The sequence below is a fragment of the Lygodium microphyllum genome, chromosome 30 (assembly GCF_053477565.2).
Source record: "Lygodium microphyllum isolate KBCC chromosome 30, Lygodium_microphyllum_v1.1.10, whole genome shotgun sequence".
Lineage (NCBI taxonomy): Eukaryota > Viridiplantae > Streptophyta > Polypodiopsida > Schizaeales > Lygodiaceae > Lygodium > Lygodium microphyllum.
The window spans coordinates 40086914-40093459 of record NC_141164.1 but is presented as its reverse complement, the minus strand read 5'-3'; positions in this window follow the sequence as shown (position 1 = coordinate 40093459).

The following is a 6546-nucleotide window of genomic DNA, read 5'->3' as shown; positions in this document are numbered from 1 at the left end:
GCCATCCGGTCACATAGACCTCATCTGATATACAAGTCAGGACTCAACCAATGTCCGGGCTCACATTTGGCTTCTCCTCATAATGGGGGCCTTACAACTTTGAGCACCATGGATCATTGGTAGCACCTAATGAAGGTGGGGCATTGATCATATCTAACACCCCCCCTCAATGTCCACCCATAGGTGAACTATCTCCTCGTCCCAATGCTGAGTCTCTGAAGATGAACTTGAAGTAGATCCTTCGTAAGTGCTTTGGTGAAGATATCTGCTCCATTCTCCTCTGTTGGACAGTAGACCAATTCCACTATCCCATCCTCCATCAAATCACGCACATAGTGATAGTGGATCTCTATATGTTTGGTGCGTGCATGAAGCACTGGATTTTTTGCAATGGCGATGCAACTCTGATTGTCACATCTCAGCACAGTTGGTTCTTCATCATGCACTCCCATATGCCATAGATTCCTTCTCAGCCATACGGCCTCACATGCAGCAAAACAAGCTGCCTTGTACTCTGCTTCGGTAGAAGACAATGCCACTATTGGTTGCTTCTTACTAATCCAAGAGAAAATTCTTGAACCCAAAGAGAAACAATAACCAGAAACTGACTTCCTGGAATCAATGTCTCCTGCCCAATCTGAGTCACAGTTCCCCACAAGAGAGGTTTCGAAACTGTATGTGATACCATAGTCAAGAGTTTTCTTCAAGTATCTGAGCACCCGCATCCCAGCCTTCCAATGACTCTCATGAGGTTTGTTTGAGAACCTGCTCAAAACACCAACAACAAAACTGATATCTGGTCTGGTGTTACACAAGTAGATCAGACTGCTGACCAACCTCCTATACCTCCCAATGTCTGCTAGTGCTGATGTATCCTCGACGGATAACTTTGCATTCACCTCCATAGGTGTAGCTATCTCCTTGCACTCGGTCATGCCAAATGCCTTCAAGATCTCCCATGCATACTTCTTCTGGGAGATGAAGATCTTTCCTAGCTCTTGCCAGACTTCAATTCCCAAACAATAGTGCAGCAAGCCCAAGTCTGTCATTTCAAACTCAGAACTCAAAGCCTTTCGAGTTTGGTTGATCATATCTTCATAGTCACCTGTAATAAGAAGGTCGTCCACATATAGGACAATCACTACAGACTTTTTACCATCCTTGTAAACATACAAGTTAGCATCTGAGGAACATCTTTTGAAGTTTAGGTTTAAAAAGAACCTATCTATCCGCTTGTACCATGCTCTTGGGGCTTGTTTCAGCCCATACAATGCCTTCTTCAGTTTACACACTTTGTTCTCAGAATGGGGGGCCTCAAACCCTGGTGGCTGAGTCAGGTACACCTCCTCCTTGAGGTCACCATTTAAGAACGCTGACTTAACATCCATTTGGTACACTGGCCACTTCTTGTGGGCAACCACTGCAAGTACCGTGCGAATAGTGGTCATTCTGGCAGTTGGGGAAAATGACTTTTGAAAATCAAACCCTTCAACTTGTGAAAATCCTTGGGCAACCAGTCTAGCTTTGTACTTTTCTAAGGTACCATCAGCCTTGTACTTTACCTTCCAGATCCACTTGGTGCCAATAACCTTCTGCTTTGTTGGTCGATCCACTAGCTCCCAAGTGTCATTCTTCATTATGATGTCATACTCTGCCTGCATAGCAGCCTTCCATGATGGATCTGCAAGTGCTTCTTCTAAGTCAGTCGGCTCCTTTACTTCGCTCATAATCTCAACCATCAAGGCCATATTGACTATGTGAGCAGAAGCCCTCCTTTGCTCCTCTATTCTCTGAGACCTCCTTGGTCCGTCTGCCTTCTCCTCAACAGATGCAGGCATAGGATTATTGTGGTCATAGAGCTACTTCACCCAGCACGGCAATGGCTTTTTCGGTGGGGTGATGTCAGGTTGGTGAACTTTTTCCTCATCATCTGAAGATGATGCTTCCTCCTCCTTAAGGATAGGGATAGCTCTCGGGACAGGTTCATAGTGGACTACTTCTTCGCTTGATGATAAAGTGGAAGAACTTGCCTTCTCCTCCTCCACTGTATGCGGCTCCTCCTTGAACACCACATCACGGCTCGCGATGATCTTCTTTGCCTCTTGGTCATATAATTTGTAAGCCTTCTCCTCATCACTATAACCCAAGAAGATACATTTTCTGCTTTTTGGTTGTAACTTGTTTCTCTTCTCATCTGGAACATGTGCATAACATTCACATCCAAAAATTCTGAAATGTGAGACAGATGGTTTCTTACCAGTGTAAGCCTCATGAGGTGTTTTTCCCTTGAGAGCCTTTGTATAGCTCCGATTTAGAATGTAGACTGCAGTATTAACAGCTTCAGCCCAAAAATGGTTAGGCAATCCCTTGCCCTTTAGCATGCATCTTGCCATCTCCACAATGGTGCGATTCCTGTGTTCCACAACACCGTTCTGCTGAGGTGTGTGAGGCGTCGTCAATTGACGTTTGATCCCTTTGCTCTTGCAAAAGCCTTCAAACTCCTTTGAGTTGAACTCACCACCACCATCTGTTCTAAATTTCTTCACACTTTTCCCTGTTTCATTCTCAACAAGTATTAGCCATTCTTTAAACTTACCAAAAGCTTGAGCCTTATCACGAAGGAAGTACACCCACATCTTTCTACTGTAGTCGTCGACAATCAACATAAAATAAGAAGATCCCCCCAAGGCCTGTGTAGGCATCTTACCACACAAGTCAGCATGCACCAACTCTAGAGGAGCATGTGCTCTATTCTTGCTTTCTTGTGGAAATGCCTTTCTTTGTTGCTTGCCCATCATACAAGCTTCACATGGTTCCTTCAATTCAGTTATTGTAGGTAGGTGAGCAACCATACCTTGGTTTTGCATCTCCTTCAATACTGCAAATCCGATGTGTCCAAACCTTTCATGCCAAAGCTTACTTGTGCCCACTCCAGCGGTGGCTGTAAGAGCACTTAGCTCATATAGGTTGTTCCTTCTTTCTCCTTTGCCAACAATTGTGCCAGCACTATCAATCATTTCTGCACCTGTCTTCTTGAACCTCACTTCATGACCAAGATCAATTTCTCCTGATTTCGAGAACATACAACACATTTGAAAGCTTTTTGACTTCACCAGTTGCAGCAACAAAAGAAATAGTACCTGTGCCCGCAGCAAGGCATTTAGCATCATTTCCAACTGTCACAGTGATGGATTCTTGTAGAGGCTGCATAGAACTGTATAGACCTTTCTTGTTGGTCATGTGACGGGAGGCCCCACTATCCAACACCCATGAGTCAGTGGTAGATTCTTCTTGCGCTGAGGAGCACACTTCCTCAATGGTCGCCATGAATAATTCCAACTCTACTTCAACCGTATTGGCTGTCTCTTTCCCTTTACTTTTAAGGGTACCATTCTTTTCATCTGCCTTCTTGACACGACAATCTGCAATTGCATGTCCTTTCTTCTTACAGTAGAAGCACTCTCCTTGAAACTTCTTCTTGCCGCCCTTCTTCTTTTTGTCACCATCATTTTTGGTGGAGGAAACACCTTTGCCTTTTGTATTGGCAGAGAATGCAACATCTCCATTGTTGCTTCCTTCTCGGGATTTCAGCCTCAACTCCTCCTCCATTAATAATGCACAAAACTCCTCAAAAGTCAAAGCTTGAGGTCTCACCTGAGTATTAAGGGCAATTACTAGTCCATCAAACTTTTGTGGACAAATCCGAAGACACCTCCGAGCTAGCTCTTCACTAGTCTTTTGTATCCCAGTGCCAGCCATCTGGTCGCATAGATTCTTAATCCAAGTGATGAATGCTTCAACCGTCTCTCCTTCAGCAAACTTCTCCACTACTAGTTGATTCTCCAAGTTTTGAATCCTTGTTTGGTTTCGTGTTTCATACTGACTCCTTAGTACATTCCAAGCATCTGACGCTTTGGTTGTATGCTGAATCAGAGTCAAAACACTGTCAGAACAGCTTGTAACTAAGGCACACAATGCATCTCCATTCCTTCGTTTCCAAGCTCGTAGAAGATCTACATTCGGAGGAATCATCACACTAGGATTTATTGGGTCGCGGGTATGTGGTTCTGCGTCAGTCCCCAGCACAGTCTCCAGAAGCTCATAAGAATCAAGGATAGTTGTAATTTTGAACTTCCACAAGGTGTAGTTTGTACCATCTAACTTGCCTTCGCTGAAGGTTGGTGGACGAATCCTCAGTGTTTGAATAGCTGGTACAGTAGCACCACCTCCTGCACCGCTTCCTGATGCGCCAGAACCGCTTCTCGGAGTCGACATAGTTTCTCTTTGCTGTTGAAGCCTTTGCCTCTTGCACGCTCTCCGATCTCTAGAGCCCCCTGGGCTCTCATACCATGTAAAATATTACACGGCGCAACGAACAGAATCTGAGAAAGAGATAGAGAGTACACAACAGATAAGAGGAGAATCAGTAAATTCTTTAACTCCAAACAACTGATACAAAGATGGCTCTGTCCACCCGTGCGCTTCCACTGTGTGAAGCTTAGATGGCGATCTAGACAGAAGATAGGTGAAGAGCTTAAGGCTAGCTGGAATAACAACTCTGACTGGGTGAAAGATGAGTGAAAGATGGCTGCGAAGGGGTTTAGCTTTTATAGCCCGCGAAGGTCGTTAGGTCCGACCTACCATATGAGCCTCCACTAGTCGACCAAGGAATATTCCAGGGAATATTCCCTTTACCATCGGGCCGAGAGCGCTGCCCCCGAACCCCTGCGCCTCGAGTTGCTACCAGCTTAACCACTCCCTCTAACCCAAAGATTAGACCCACAACAATCACCTTTTTGCCATTCGATCACATAGACCTCATCTGATATACAAGTCAGGACTCAACCAATGTCCGGGCTCACATTTGGCTTCTCCTCATAATGGAGGCCTTACAACTTTGAGCACCATGGATCATTGGTAGCACCTAATGAGGGTGGGGCATTGATCATATCTAACAATTTTGTCTTGAATATTAACTTTCTTTCAGCTAGAATTCCCACCATTTCATTTGTGGTATTATATATTTCTCTTTGATTCATATCTAGTGCTATTTTCAACCAAAAAATCCACATCAAAGAAGGTACAAGTGGTCTAGACCTATGGATATGAAATTTCAATGTCTAAAAGCTGTTGTACAGTTAATCATGTCTATTGCTAGAACCATTTAAGGAAGATTCAAGCAAGAATGGCCAAGGTTTGATGTATTCGGAAGGTCATCACCAAATTTCAAGCAAATTTGAAGACTATTTTGATAAGATGGAGGCTAGAGGAACTAGAGAAAACTAAAAGCTCCACTACTTTTAAATTGAAGATCATGCTTCTTCCTCTTCTTTCAAACTCTCTACAACTCCCATGGTGAAAAGAATCAACCTAATCTCTCCATTGCCTCCTCTAAAGCATCAAGTTATCAAGTAATAATGATCTTTACTTAATGAGGATTTCATATCCATAGGCCTAGACCATTAAGCATAGTAAAATCCATTGATCAAGCTTCATACTCAATATTGAGCTCAACATGATTCACATAGCCTAAACAAGTTGTCTTGGAATAATTTGTAGCCATATTTTAACGTTGGAAGCCATAATTTATTGCTCTATTATCACTTACTCATATTTTTTATGTTATATCCTTCAAGTCCATGCCTAAATTAGCATATAAAATAGTACAAGAGTAGTTTGCATGGCCTATTTGGTCTAAAAGGATTAGGGATAGCCACATTTTGTAGAAAAGGAGGGTTAGCAAGTTGTTCTTCTACCAAATGATCAATCTCTAGCAAGCATTGTAGTATCCTTTCAATCTTTCTTGGCTTTATTCTTTATTTTCAAAGCCCTAAGGTTCACAAGACAATAGTGCATCAAATAGGGCAGCAAATGTTGACTTCATTAGAGCTTCTTTCTTCATGAAGATTATTCCCATTTATTCTATCATCAAGTCATAGGCCATTAGAGCCACATTTGAGCTCTTCCTCTTTTGTTTTGAGAAACTTTCTTCTCCAAAATCCTATTTCAATGGAGGGAGGAGAAGCCATGTGTGAGCACAAACATTGGGTGGGCCTTGATTTGTATGTCAGATGAGGTCTATGTGACTGGATGGAAAAAAGGTGACCTTTGTGAATCTAGCCTTTGGGTTAGATAGGGTAGTTATGTTGGTAGCAACTCAAGACACATTGCATTGAATTGTGAGGTGTGGGAGTTATCAAGGGCCCCTATTTTGGGGTCTAGTGGTCAATCGCAGAAGTGGCCCTTGGCTAGGAGGTCTCAAGGAGGCCAATGGCCCTCTGTGCATGGCCCCAAGGGGCAATTCCCCTAGCCCAACGGTAAAGGAAATGTTCCCTAGCGACTAGGAAAGGTTCATAATATGGTCAGACATACCGACCAGCCTACCTTCCTAGGCTATAAAAGGAAGACCCCTCTAAAGCCATCCTCAATCTATCTTTCACCCAGTCAAAGTTCTTCCAACTAACCTTAAGCTCTTCACCTATCATCTGTCTAGATCACCATCTAAGCTTCACAGTGGAAGCACATGCCTGGACAGAGCCCTCTTTA